At 40.4% G+C, this 12,534-nt stretch overlaps 1 long non-coding RNA gene across 1 annotated transcript; it reads left to right on the forward strand.

The window, feature by feature from the left end:
* Positions 1-6,032: 6,032 nt before the first annotated feature.
* Positions 6,033-7,678, forward strand: LOC119893121. Its single transcript, XR_005442757.1, has 3 exons — positions 6,033-6,171; positions 7,281-7,410; positions 7,611-7,678. It is a non-coding gene; the product is annotated as an uncharacterized LOC119893121 (long non-coding RNA).
* The last annotated feature ends 4,856 nt before the right edge of the window (positions 7,679-12,534 follow it).

Consider the following 12,534-nt stretch of genomic DNA (forward strand, 5'->3'; position numbering starts at 1 on the left):
ATTTTTTCAGATTTTTGTCCAGCCCTATGTTTAGGTGTCACTTTCAGCTGTATAATATGATCTTCATGGAGCATCATGATATTCACTCAGTTGTCATGGAGCTGGATCTACTTGCAAGCTCTGTGGCTGCTGATTTCAGCTTGTTAGGACTTTTCAACACCTGATAAAGAACGCTGAAAAAACCTGTGCATATGAGTTGGAATTGTGTTGTCAAACCACTGTCTCTAAGCTCACTAATGAACTTTATATTTTTTATTGTTGACAATGTGATATGTTGCTGTTGAATTTTTCTAATTGTCAGACCTGTGTGTACCAAACCTACTTTACATTCAACTCCATTGTACTGAGGTAGAGGCAGAAATCTCAGAGACAGACTGGACCTGAGCAAATAAAATCAAAACTACCAGCATGGATAAATAAGAGAAGTGAGAAGGTATATTTGTATATTTAAATATACTTTGTAATTTGGGTGAACCAACCCTCAGTTACTTAAATTTTTGGTAAACTCTGGCTCACTCGGCTGAATCTAACATAGTGGCTGGATATATCAGACTTTAATGATAGCTGGAGGAAAATTAGATGTTCCTGCTAATAAATAGACAGAAAACACCCAAAGATGGAGTGATAATCAAATTGCCATTCAGTGTGAACATCAGGCAATGATTGGGTGTGTTGCAACTCCTGAGCAGAGCCTTGTAAAGGTCTTTGCTCTCAGTATTAGAAGCTTTTCTTCAGGACAAAGAGGGGTTAGGCTGCTCTGCACATCAAATGTGGAGGTCAAACTGATCCATGTATTAAATAGGGAGGCTGGGCCTGGCCACACATCACACATGAGGCTGCACTAGGCCACACACTGAACACATTTAATCTGAGCCTGGCTCTCCTATTGAGACAGAGAGCTCAGACAGACAACCTACAGCCGAGCAGACTTACATCACCTCTGGCAGCTCGAGTGCTCCATCTCTTCATGGCTTTTCTCCTTTTCTTACCTTCTACTGTGGACAATCTCCTTATGCCACAATGGCATGGAGGATCCCTTTAGACCACAATCCTGTGCTGCTGCAGCATGGACAATCCTGTCCAACTACAAAGCACAACATTCTCTTCTGCTCAGCTTCAATTAGCTGTGCTCTGATACATCTCAATACAACTTCAGTACGGCTTCAGTAAAATTTAAATGTGGCTCAAAACATCTCAATTCAACCTCAGTGCTTCTCAATGCAGCTTCAGTACTCTGTCCCTATGTCTTAATACGGCTCAGTACATCTCAATACAGCTGCAGCACATTTAAATACGTCCTCAGAGCCTGACACTATTCAGTAGCTTAGATTCTCTACCTGAAGGTTTAGGAAGGTTTGTTGCTGCTGTGAAAGAATGATTGAGAGAATGGAGAGAATTCCAGTTGGGATGCTCAGTGATGAGTTCAGCTTGACTCATAACGACTGGATCTTTACGCTGACTTAACAAACTAAATGGTTGTTGAATTAATTAATTGGCACTGAAGTATGTTGGCTGGCTCTGGATGTCCTAAGAATGACTAACACCACCTTGGATCAACATTTACCCTAAATAACGTGTGCCAGTGTTTACTGTCCTCTCCTGAGCTGAATAGAATAATAAACACTTGGACTAAGCTTGTAACTACCAGGTGGAATAGTAAAAAGTGATTGTTTTTAACCTTGTGTCTATGTATTTGATATTGTACACTTGTATGCCTACACTTGTCACTACTCTGAATTACATAAAAATAAATAGAGTGACACTCTGGGAGTAAAAGTTAGGAGGGAACGGTATTCCTGAGTTTGAAAATCTATTCGATGAATTTTATAGGGGAAATCGCTTATAGCTGTTTACACAGTTTCTAAAGAGCGTTCATGAAACGTGATTGTGTAACTGATTGTGCTTGAATGCACCACAAATCCGTTGTCAGTAGCTCTCTGAAATGTTTCTCATTTTTAAGTAGCTGTCACAATAGTGAGTGAAACCAATAAATGTAATCTAGTCATAGGTTAAAAACACGGAGTTCGATATTCAGGCATTTAATTCATCAATTTCATTCATTCAATCTTTTTTATCGAGTCCTCATCAGAATTGTTGTGTAGTGCAGGATAAAGCCTAATGTTATGCAGATGTTTTACCTAGTTGTACCTGATCCCATATTGATGCCTGCCACTTCAGTAACTTGACATTAGAAACATCTAATGTTCTCAAAGGAGGAGCGCAGTGAGACCCTGCAGATCCAAAAGGATACGCAGGAGGAGGGTCTTTATACACACACACAAACGCTAAAACATGTGGCCAGCTGCATGGAAGCTCTTAACACCAGCAGAGAAACAGAGAGAGAAAGATAACAAGGACACCGTGGCTGCTCTGATTGTCCTGCTTGTTGGATTATAAAAAAGCTTGCCATATTACTGCTGCCGCTAGTCAAGTTGACAATTAACTGCAGGCCACCGGGAAATGTTTACAGTTACATTCACAGTTACACAGCTTTTACTTGACCATTTCTGTTTTTGAAGGTGGGTTTAAATGTAAATCATATTTTATTATTTGAATAATTTAATAACACATCATTATGTTAGAATTATTAAGTTATTATTACTTTTGTGAGCAGGTTAAGTAATATGAGGAGTATTAATGATACTACTTAACAACTGAACACAAAATAAAAGCAGATACAACAGAAACTGATTATAGTGTTGCATTGTATCCCTATTAAGCATAAAATCAACTGACATATTAAAGCATTTTGACACAGGATTCCTCCACAAACAGAGCTTCAAAAGGTAAAATGTTTCATGCCATCATTGAACATAATGTTAACATCAGATGGAACATCACTTTGTCACAGTAATCCTAACCTGGATCCACAAACTGGTATCCTATCAACACAATTACACTAAAGGCTTCATTACTGTGATGGAGACGTCATTTTTCAAATGGAGAGGATTTATCCAGGAGGGGAGGTGGTGCAATAAAGATTAAAAATCACCAAATCCTTGGAAATGTTTGGAACTGCATGAACTGCATGTTACATACACAGGAAGAGAAAAAGACAGGCAGAGAAAGATTAACAAAATATATGCTGGTGCTACACAGGGAGCATCATACTTTTAAAATAGAGCCAAGAGCCACAGACAGGGTAGGGCAGTCATAAAGTGTTGACACACTAACACATTATTGGCTAGCCTCTGCACATAGAATTTGTGCGAAAATACTTTTAAAAACACCAACTTTTTGATGAATTTTGTTTGAAATTCATTTATTTGCCCCCTATAGCGTACACTATGAATTACCTCTCTGCTAGATGCTCTACAAATAATCTTGCTTTGTCTAACACTGCACCTGTTGGCCATAACAGCTTTATTAAAAACTGAATGTGAATAAAATAACGTTTAATAAATAACTTTTTCTAAAGAATACATGAGATTCACAATAAATCTATTGTTTGAATTCAGAAAAATTAACACCACCATATCCCTGCAACTACATTAAAAAGCATTGTCTGTAAGCACTGTACACTACATGTCACATTCAATACTGATGGCAGAAGCTAAGGTGCCAACTGCTCATCAGAAACTAATCATTCACACACTCACAGGAGCAGTTTGTGGTTCAGTAGCACACTTCAAGCACACTTCAGACATGCAGACTGGAGGAAGTGGGGATGGAACTGCAGAGCTTCTGATTAGTGGGCGATCAGCTCTACCTCCTGAGCCACAGGCTGCCGATTGAGCAGCTTATTGAGAGTTGAAGTATCAATTACTGTGCTCATTTTGAGTTAAAACTGAAGAGGAACTCCAATAAGAGGCTTTACTGAAGTGAGAGCAATGTGAAGAGAGGCCAGTCACCCATTAGGTACTTGTACTCACAGGCTACTTAGCAGCATAAGAGGCTTTTGCTGGCTGTATGGAAGCCAAACAATAAACAACTGTAGAGAGCAGTCCAATACAACTGTTGTGCTGACTATGGCTAACCTTAACTGGCTGAAGTGAGGGAGGAAGGTTCAGTAAGAGGTTTTCACTGAGTACAAAAGACAGCTAGATACAGACATGTGATGAAGACGTCCAGCCCACCCTGGATACTTAAAAGACTGACCTTCAACAAAAGGCTTCTGCAGGGACCCAGCTGATCAACTGTCTCAATAAAGCCTCCTCCCACAGGACCAGCATAACCTGAATGCTTTGTGTGATTGGTGATAATTACTGAGTTTGTTACTGGTCTAAATTCGCTGGGAATCTGACATTTTTGGGAAGAAAAAAAGCCACAAATTGCTTTTTAAGTGGATTATTAATAACAGACACAGTAGAAAATATTAAAAGATTGGTTCACAGAAACTACTAATTATTTTTTTTCTATTGAGGCAGATAATTGGGGTTTAATTTAAAACCAGGTTTTGATATCTAAGATTTCTGCCTCCACCCAAATACCATATGGATGAATGGAATGTATTTTGAGCTGCTCAATTCATGGACAAATGTTATACAGTGCTGCATTATAAAAAATACTCATGTGAAATAACGACAGTATTAGCAGCAAAATTTTATTATTATTTTTTTTAATTAAATGAAAGTAAACATTCATTCTCATGGATCATCATTGTATAATGTATAACTCACTTAAATGGCCAGCACTCAATATAAGAAGACACATTCAGTGGCTTCAACTCATATTTAAATGTGTACATTTTAACTATCCTCATTATCTACCAGTCTAACAGTTTTTGGTACCGTATTCAATGAACTTGTACAACAACGTACTCAGAGTTATCATTAGATTTTCCATCATTGGATTATTGTCACTAATGCATTAAACATTTAAGAGAGAGAGAGAGCAGGAGGAAGGAGAACACCTCCAAAACTCAAACTGGGACCTCGTTCCACAGGAGAGGAGCTTGATAGCTGAAGGCTTTGGCTCCTATTCTGCTTTTGGGGAACGACTATTGTAGGCAGGGGCAGACTGGCACAAGAATTCAGGCCGGCAATTTGACTCGATACCAGGCCACCTTGTTCACACAAACCACCAAACCGCTAATTTCTGTGGACTAACCTTTTTATATACAATCTATGGCAGGGGTTTTCAAAGTCTGAGACTGCGGGCCTCAGACAAAGCTTGGGAAATGGCACCCCCCCACCACATCTTTAATTTACTTGGTAAATTTCCCTCAATTCCTGGATGCTATGATATCATGATTATAAGATCTTATCCCATAGACACTCAACATTTGAGAGAAAATAACTAATATTGCTGTTTGACACAACTTCTGACTGCACCCAAAACTGCTGTTGCTCTGAACTCTCACACATGCAGGCTATTCTATGTGATCTCCTTTTGATAACTAATGCAATAAGTAATGTAATATTGTTTCATTTCCATTCACTGATCTACACTTTGAAAGCCCCTGGTCTATGGGACAAACCCTATTTGTTGATGTAACAGGTACCAAACCAGGTATAGTCTTTGTTCATCTACTGACTTTGATCATTAAAGTAGCATATGTGAACACTGTGTTTTCAAGACAAGGGCGGAGCTTCATCACGGTGCCATGACCCCGGACTCACTGAGTCTGTCTGCGTCGCGGCTGCCGGAGTGGATCAAAGTCATTCTAGTCTGTGCTCACACCAGAAGCGCTGCACTGTGTCCCAGAAGTGTCTCCCGCTTCGCTCCAGAGAGAAGCAACCAGTGTATTTTTGCGCCGCATCCGTCAAGCAGCACTGAGCAGATGAACCGGGCAGGAAGTCAGACATAAAAAGGCAGAGAATCCGGTCAATTTTCAAAATAAAATATCCTGTACAGACTCCCGATCGTATATATCAACAATAAACACAGTAAAAACACTAATCGGCAAATCAACAAAATCTAGATATGTCAGCAAAATCACACAGGCAAAACGCTGTTATTCTGAAATGCTCCTTGTGGGATGAGGGAACTAATGCGGGCGCAGCGAAGAAGGAAGTAGAATCACAAAAGGACAAATAACAAGTTATTAAAGTTGTGCAGGCACACTCTGCTGCACAACCCGTTCTCATCAATGTGCGTACAAATAACACGGCTTTACACTTTCCAATTGCGTGCGCTGTGTACACCAAACTCCAATTGTGCGTGCATATGATACGCAAATCCTTCCCATTAACTTTGGTGGACAGCAGATCCGTCCACTATTCAAAGCAGGTAAACGGGGGAAACCCATTATAACCTCTATTTTTGCCATGAAGTCACAGTGTTTACGGTATCATTTCGTTCATTTTAGTGCTTCTGCCTCACGTTACATTGGTTGATGTGTCAAAATGACTGCAGCTTAGTTGTAAGTGGAACAGTGGGCTGCTCAGTTAGCATCGCTGCTAACTTACCCAACTATTGACATTAGCCTAAGCTAACTTCTACTCTATCCAGAACTGTTGCAGCATCAAAATAAAAAATATAAAACTGTTTTAACCACGTTGTGACATGGACTTTATCTTCAAGACATGGCTGATGACAGTTCCACAAATTAACAGACTTAATTAGTGTTAGCAATCATTTTTAGCTGTTAGCTAAAGTGGTAACGTTAGCCTATGGAACCTCGTTGGGGTCACTTGTCAAAAAAAATCATGTGGGTTTCTCAGTGCGCACGTTCATCTAAACCGGATTTATTCCCACATTGGTGGCAACATGGCACATGTTTAATCCCTAAAAATCGTGCGTTTAGAAAAACATGTTAATGCATACATTTCGAAAGGCAATTTTGTGGCGGCCACTGGGGAGTCCATGCTTGAAGTTATCTGTGGGTGCGGATTCCAAGACGTAACCTAAACTGGCACCAGATCAGTATTTCGCATTAAACTGCCTATATTCACCAAACAAGCTGATCTGCCAAAATAACTCAGCCAGACATTACTAGTTGCTTGCAGTTGCATGATACTGTAGGATTGGATTAGGCTACTATTCCTGGCAAATTTGACTGCTAAATTCATTGTATACAGTACATTTTACCTAAAGAACATCAAGTAAGATGTAGACTAGAATCTTTGTTTCCAGCTAAACAAACAAACGACTACAAAAACAATTACATTAGTCAGCAAGTTTGAGTTACAGGCAGATCTCCGATGTAAGTGACACATTTATTTTTTGTGTCAGTACAATGTCAAGTGGAAAGAAAAACAAACTAGAAGCTGTTCTTCTGCTTGGGGATGCATTTGTTGAAGAGATACAGGCAAGTTTCATTCTTGTTGTGTGTAATTTATTTAACTCCAGTAACTTAATCCTCCATCTGTGTTTTATTACATGTCATGTCCATAAAGAAATGTAACACAGAGTCACACACTCAGAAGCCTGAAGTTACAGGACAATCTAAAGTGACCTGGTGGAAGAGGGACCATGATGGTCAGCGTGTGACTACCAGCAAACAGAGGAAAAAAGGTTCATCTGCTGGTAAGTATCCATGTTATCAAATGATGTTAATACTTTCAAGGGAGAGTAATTTGGGGTAGCTACTGATTTGATGGTGTTGCTGGTACTCAGTATCACTGCAAGTTTTCCAGATGTTTTAGTTTTGTGAGATTTTTTTCTTATTTTAAATCTTGCAATGAGTTGGTCTAATGGTGTTTGTTATATTATTATTTTTTGAACAGTTGGTACTTCTCCATGTGCTAGTTTCTCTGTCACAACGTCACCAACTCCTAGCTACAATAATTCTGGTAAGTGGAAAAACTACTTTAAATATCCTTTTCAAAGAAAGGTATTCTTCAAATGAAAACAAGAATTTAAGTCAAAAGTAAGCCTCATTACAGCTACTCTTTGCTATGTTTGGTAACTGGTTCGCTAATGATGTTTTTCCCGCAGTCCCCTAACATGCCTCTAATATAAGTTACCACAATTTAATGCGTCAAGCTCTGTCCATGATACAGAAGTAGGAAAACGTTTGAACAACCACGTGACTTTTCTGATATAGACTGATACTGTTGTCTGTTTCACGGTTGTGGGTTTGATTTCCAGTTTCCTTCCACCCATTGCATTCTCTGCTATCACTGGGATGTCCCTGTATTGAAATCAATGGAAATACCAAAAAGGAAGTCAGTGGTAGTGTAATTGAAAATGTGGGAGTTCTGGTATCTTTCTCTTTTTTCTTTTTAAAGATTTTAATATGCAGAGGCTTGAGAACCCTCTACGGGATTCAGAGAGTTCCTGTGAATCTGCTGCTTTTGCAATCTCTGTTGGTAGATCCATCATACTGGTTTGCATAAATGGTAGGATTGTGTAAAAAATAAATGTTGTTTATCTAATACATTACTGTAGCTTCTTGTTAGGGCCCGAGCACGACCGTGCGAGGTCCCTATTGAATTTGCTCAGATTATTAGGGCCCGAGCACGACCGTGCGAGGTCCCTATTGAATTTGCTTGGATTATTTTTAGGGCCCAAGCACGACCGTGCGAGGTCCCTATTGAATTTGCTCAGATTATATAAATATATATATATTTAGGGCCCGAGCACGACCATGCGAGGTCCCGATTGAATTTGCTTGGATTATTAGGGCCCGAGCACGACCGTGCGAGGTCCCGATTGAATTTGAAACAGGAAGTTGTTGTAACTTCAGTGTATATGCTCACATCTGGACCAAACTGTACATGTAGGATGAGAGTCCCGCCCTGAACACATGTACATGCCGACATTCACCCACAGTCATAGCACCACCTGCTGGCAACAGAAAGTGACCTTTAACGAAGCAGCCCCCGCCACACGTTTCACCTACGTGCACGAATTTTCTGTGGTACGTGTATCTTGTCCAGACGCACAAAAAAGTCTCTTTGAGCCATAGCCTAAACCCAACATGAAGTGGCCATTTTGCCTGCTCTGCCTGCAGACATCAACGATCTTGCCCCTCACACAGTCAGATGGCTTCCTTCAGTGCGCTGAGGTGTTTAACAACTCTGAAGACAATACTACCAGCCATGTCTTCCTTCTCTTTTCACGTAGACGCACCGACAGACAGTGCTTTCAGTTTGCTGCATGCATGGACACAAAACTTCGGTTTAGGAAGAAGCACACGGTCAGCTGGCTGCAGCTAAATCTGGAGTGCACTCGTATTCAATTCTGTATGATAAATTCAGTTTTAACGGAGCAGAGCGAGCTGACAGGCAGAGTTAGAGACTTTTTCTGTCCGTTTCTCTCTTTACAAAGACGCATGTTGCAGTCAGAGTCTTCACTGAGATGCAAGCACGACATACAACACAATTTATCAAATTACACAACGGATATACAGTATGAAAATAAGATTGATTGGATTATACTCACAGGAAGTATAAAACCTGGTACATGCGTCTATTAAAAGTAAAGTAACACAAAAATGTCAGGGAAATTACTTAGATTTAAGTACTGCAGTTGTACATTTGAAATACCTTCCTACCTTTCTGATAGGAAGCCTTCTTGAGGTGGTATAAAACATTTCTTCTTATATTCTGATTTGAGTTGTGGACAACTATGACCACATGAATTAAAAAAATGAAACATTTCACTGCCCAAGTCAGCTATAACACAAGTCTTGTTCATCAGACTACATGCTGTACAGTATTTGACTACAGATTTTGTCCCAGGATTTATTATGCATTTCTTCTTCTTCGTTGCATGATTTAGAATAATAAGGTGAGAAATGGGTCTGTTCTGAGTTCATCCTGCACTGCAGCAGCTAATAAAGTCCATTTAATCCCAAAAACGCTTTTCTTTTAGGCAGGCTGGAGCAGAAAACAACTCACCTTTCTCAAGTTGTACAGTAATGTCTCATGTGTATGAAGGTGGATCAAACAAGCTAATCTTAAATTTCCAAGTAGAGAGGAGCCTAGTAGGCCTATTTATTTCCATTCATTACACAATATGAATAAGCTATGCAGACAGTTGTAAAGAAAGAACATCTTTTTCTTCTGTTCTCTACTTGTTATAGTTACACAGTATTAGGGGTGTGGGCTGTATTAAAAGTATCCACTGTTCTCCCATGCTCTAACACTCAGTAACGATGAAATGTGTGCTGTTCTCACATTCTTCCTCTATTGTTTGGGTACATTATTGTTCGGTGTACATACTCACATCTGAAACAAACTTTACGTGCTTGATAACTCTCCCACCCCGCAGACATCTACACGTCAATACCGATTTATATTCATAGCGGCAAGTGCTATGTAGCTCCACATAGGGGACACAGGAAGTGACATATAGCACCTTCATGCGGCGTCGGAACCGCGTAGGAAATTCACAGCCGCACCGGCAGAGCTCCAGAATATGCAACGCTGCTTGCAGCTTTAATTAGGGCCCGAGCACGACCGTGCGAGGTCCCTATTGAATTTGCTCGGATTATTAGGGCCCGAGCACGACCGTGCGAGGTCCCTATTGAATTTGCTCGGATTATATATATATATTTTTTTCTGCAAAGTAGGCCCAAATGACAGGCCTAAACATACTCGAAAACTCACCAAAATTTGCAAACATGTCAGAACCGGTGAAAAATTTCGTATTCTACAAGTTTCGCACATGGGCGTGGCAAAATGACTCGCTAGCGCCACCTAGAAAATTGGAAATGATTAGCCCCTCGTTCACGTTCAACCTACATGTACGAAATTTTCTGGGGACATGTATCGTATCAAGACGCACAAAAAAGCCTCAAGAACCCATAGCCTAAAGTCAACAGGAAGTCGGCCATTTTGAATTTTACGGCCATTTTTGGATGATTTACACACTTCGTACTTTAACGAACTCCTCCTAGGGATTTAGTCGGATCGACGTCAAATTTCTGCTGTGCCTTCTAAAGGCATTGACGATGAAAAGTTGTGCTATTTGCGTGTTTTCGTCAATGGGCGTGTCCGTGGCGTCGATGATTCGCAATGAAACAGGAAGTTGTTGTAACTTCAGTGTACATGCTCACATCCGGACCAAACTGTACATGTAGGATGAGAGTCCCGCCCTGAACACATGTACATGCCGACATTCACCCACAGTCATAGCGCCACCTGCTGGCAACAGAAATTGACCTTTAACGAAGCAGCCCCCGCCGCACGTGTCACCTACGTGCACGAATTTTCTGTGGTACGTGTATCTTCTCCAGACGCACAAAAAAGCCTCTTGGAGCGATGCCCTAAAATCAACAGGAAGTCGGCCATTTTGAATTTTACGTCAAATTTTGGATGATTTACACACTTCGTACTTTAACGAACTCCTCCTAGGGATTTAGTCCGACCGACCTCAAATTTGTGCTGTGCCTTCTAAAGGCATTGAAGATGAAAAGTTGTGCTATTTGCAAGTTTTCGTCAATGGGCGTGTCCGTGGCGTGGCGTCAAAGATCAACTCTTCGCCATGACACGGAAGTTGTCGTAACTTCAGTGTACATGCTCACATCTGCACCAAACTGTACATGTAGGATGAGAGTCCCGCCCTGAACACATGTACATGCTGACATTCACAGACAGTCATAGCGCCACCTGCTGGCAACAGGAAGTGACTTTTAACGAAGCAGCCCCCGCCGCACGTTTTACCTACGTGCACGAATTTTCTGTGGTACGTGTATCTTGTCCAGACGCACAAAAAAGCCTCTTGGAGCGATGCCCTAAAATCAACAGGAAGTAGGCCATTTTGAATTTTACGTCAAATTTTGGATGATTTACACACTTCGTACTTTAACGAACTCCTCCTAGGGATTTAGTCCGACCGACTTCAAATTTGTGCTGTGCCTTCTAAAGGCATTGAAGATGAAAAGTTGTGCTATTTGCGAGTTTTCGTCAATGGGTGTGTCCGTGGCGTGGCGTCAGAGATCAAGTCTTCGCCATGACACAGGAAGTTGTTGTAACTTCAGTGTACATGCTCACATCTGAACCAAACTTTACGTGCTTGATAACTCTCCCACCCCGCTATGGAGGACCGATCCTGACACAGTCAGAAATAAATACAGAAATAAATAAATGCTCAATAAATAAATAAGCATCCAATTAAATACGCAAAAAAATAAAGTAAATAAATAAATGTAGGTAGTAATTAAATTATACAAGGAGACATAAATGTATATATTTTAATTAGTGCCTTTACTTATTCACCTTTGTTATAATTACCTTATTTGTTTATTCAACTTTATTTATTACTAATTTTTTTAATGTATTTATTTATGTGTGTGTTTTAATATTTTTGTCTGTTTTATTCTTCCTTTGTATTTATTTACCTTATTTATTTTCACCCATGGTATTTATTTCTGCCTGTCTTTTTAAATTTTTGTATGCATTTCTGCCTCATTATGCAAATGAGGAGGGGCTGTGTCTCAAGGGGTCATCTTCTCTGCTATTGGTGGACCAGTCAGACAGGAGAGCTCCTACTCTGCCTGCAGACATCAACGATCTTGCCCCTCACACAGTCAGATGGCTTCCTTCAGTGCGCTGAGGTGTTTAACAACTCTGAAGACAATACTACCAGCAATGTCTTCCTTCTCTTTTCACGTAGACGCTCCGACAGACAGTGCTTTCAGTTTGCTGCATGCATGGACACAGAACTGCGGTATAGGGAGAAGCACACGGTCAGCTGGCTGCA

Source organism: Micropterus salmoides, unplaced genomic scaffold (genome assembly GCF_014851395.1).
Source record: "Micropterus salmoides isolate LMB-PRFRI ecotype aquatic unplaced genomic scaffold, ASM1485139v1 Ms_hic_scaffold_8, whole genome shotgun sequence".
In the NCBI taxonomy this organism is placed as follows: Eukaryota; Metazoa; Chordata; class Actinopteri; order Centrarchiformes; family Centrarchidae; genus Micropterus; species Micropterus salmoides.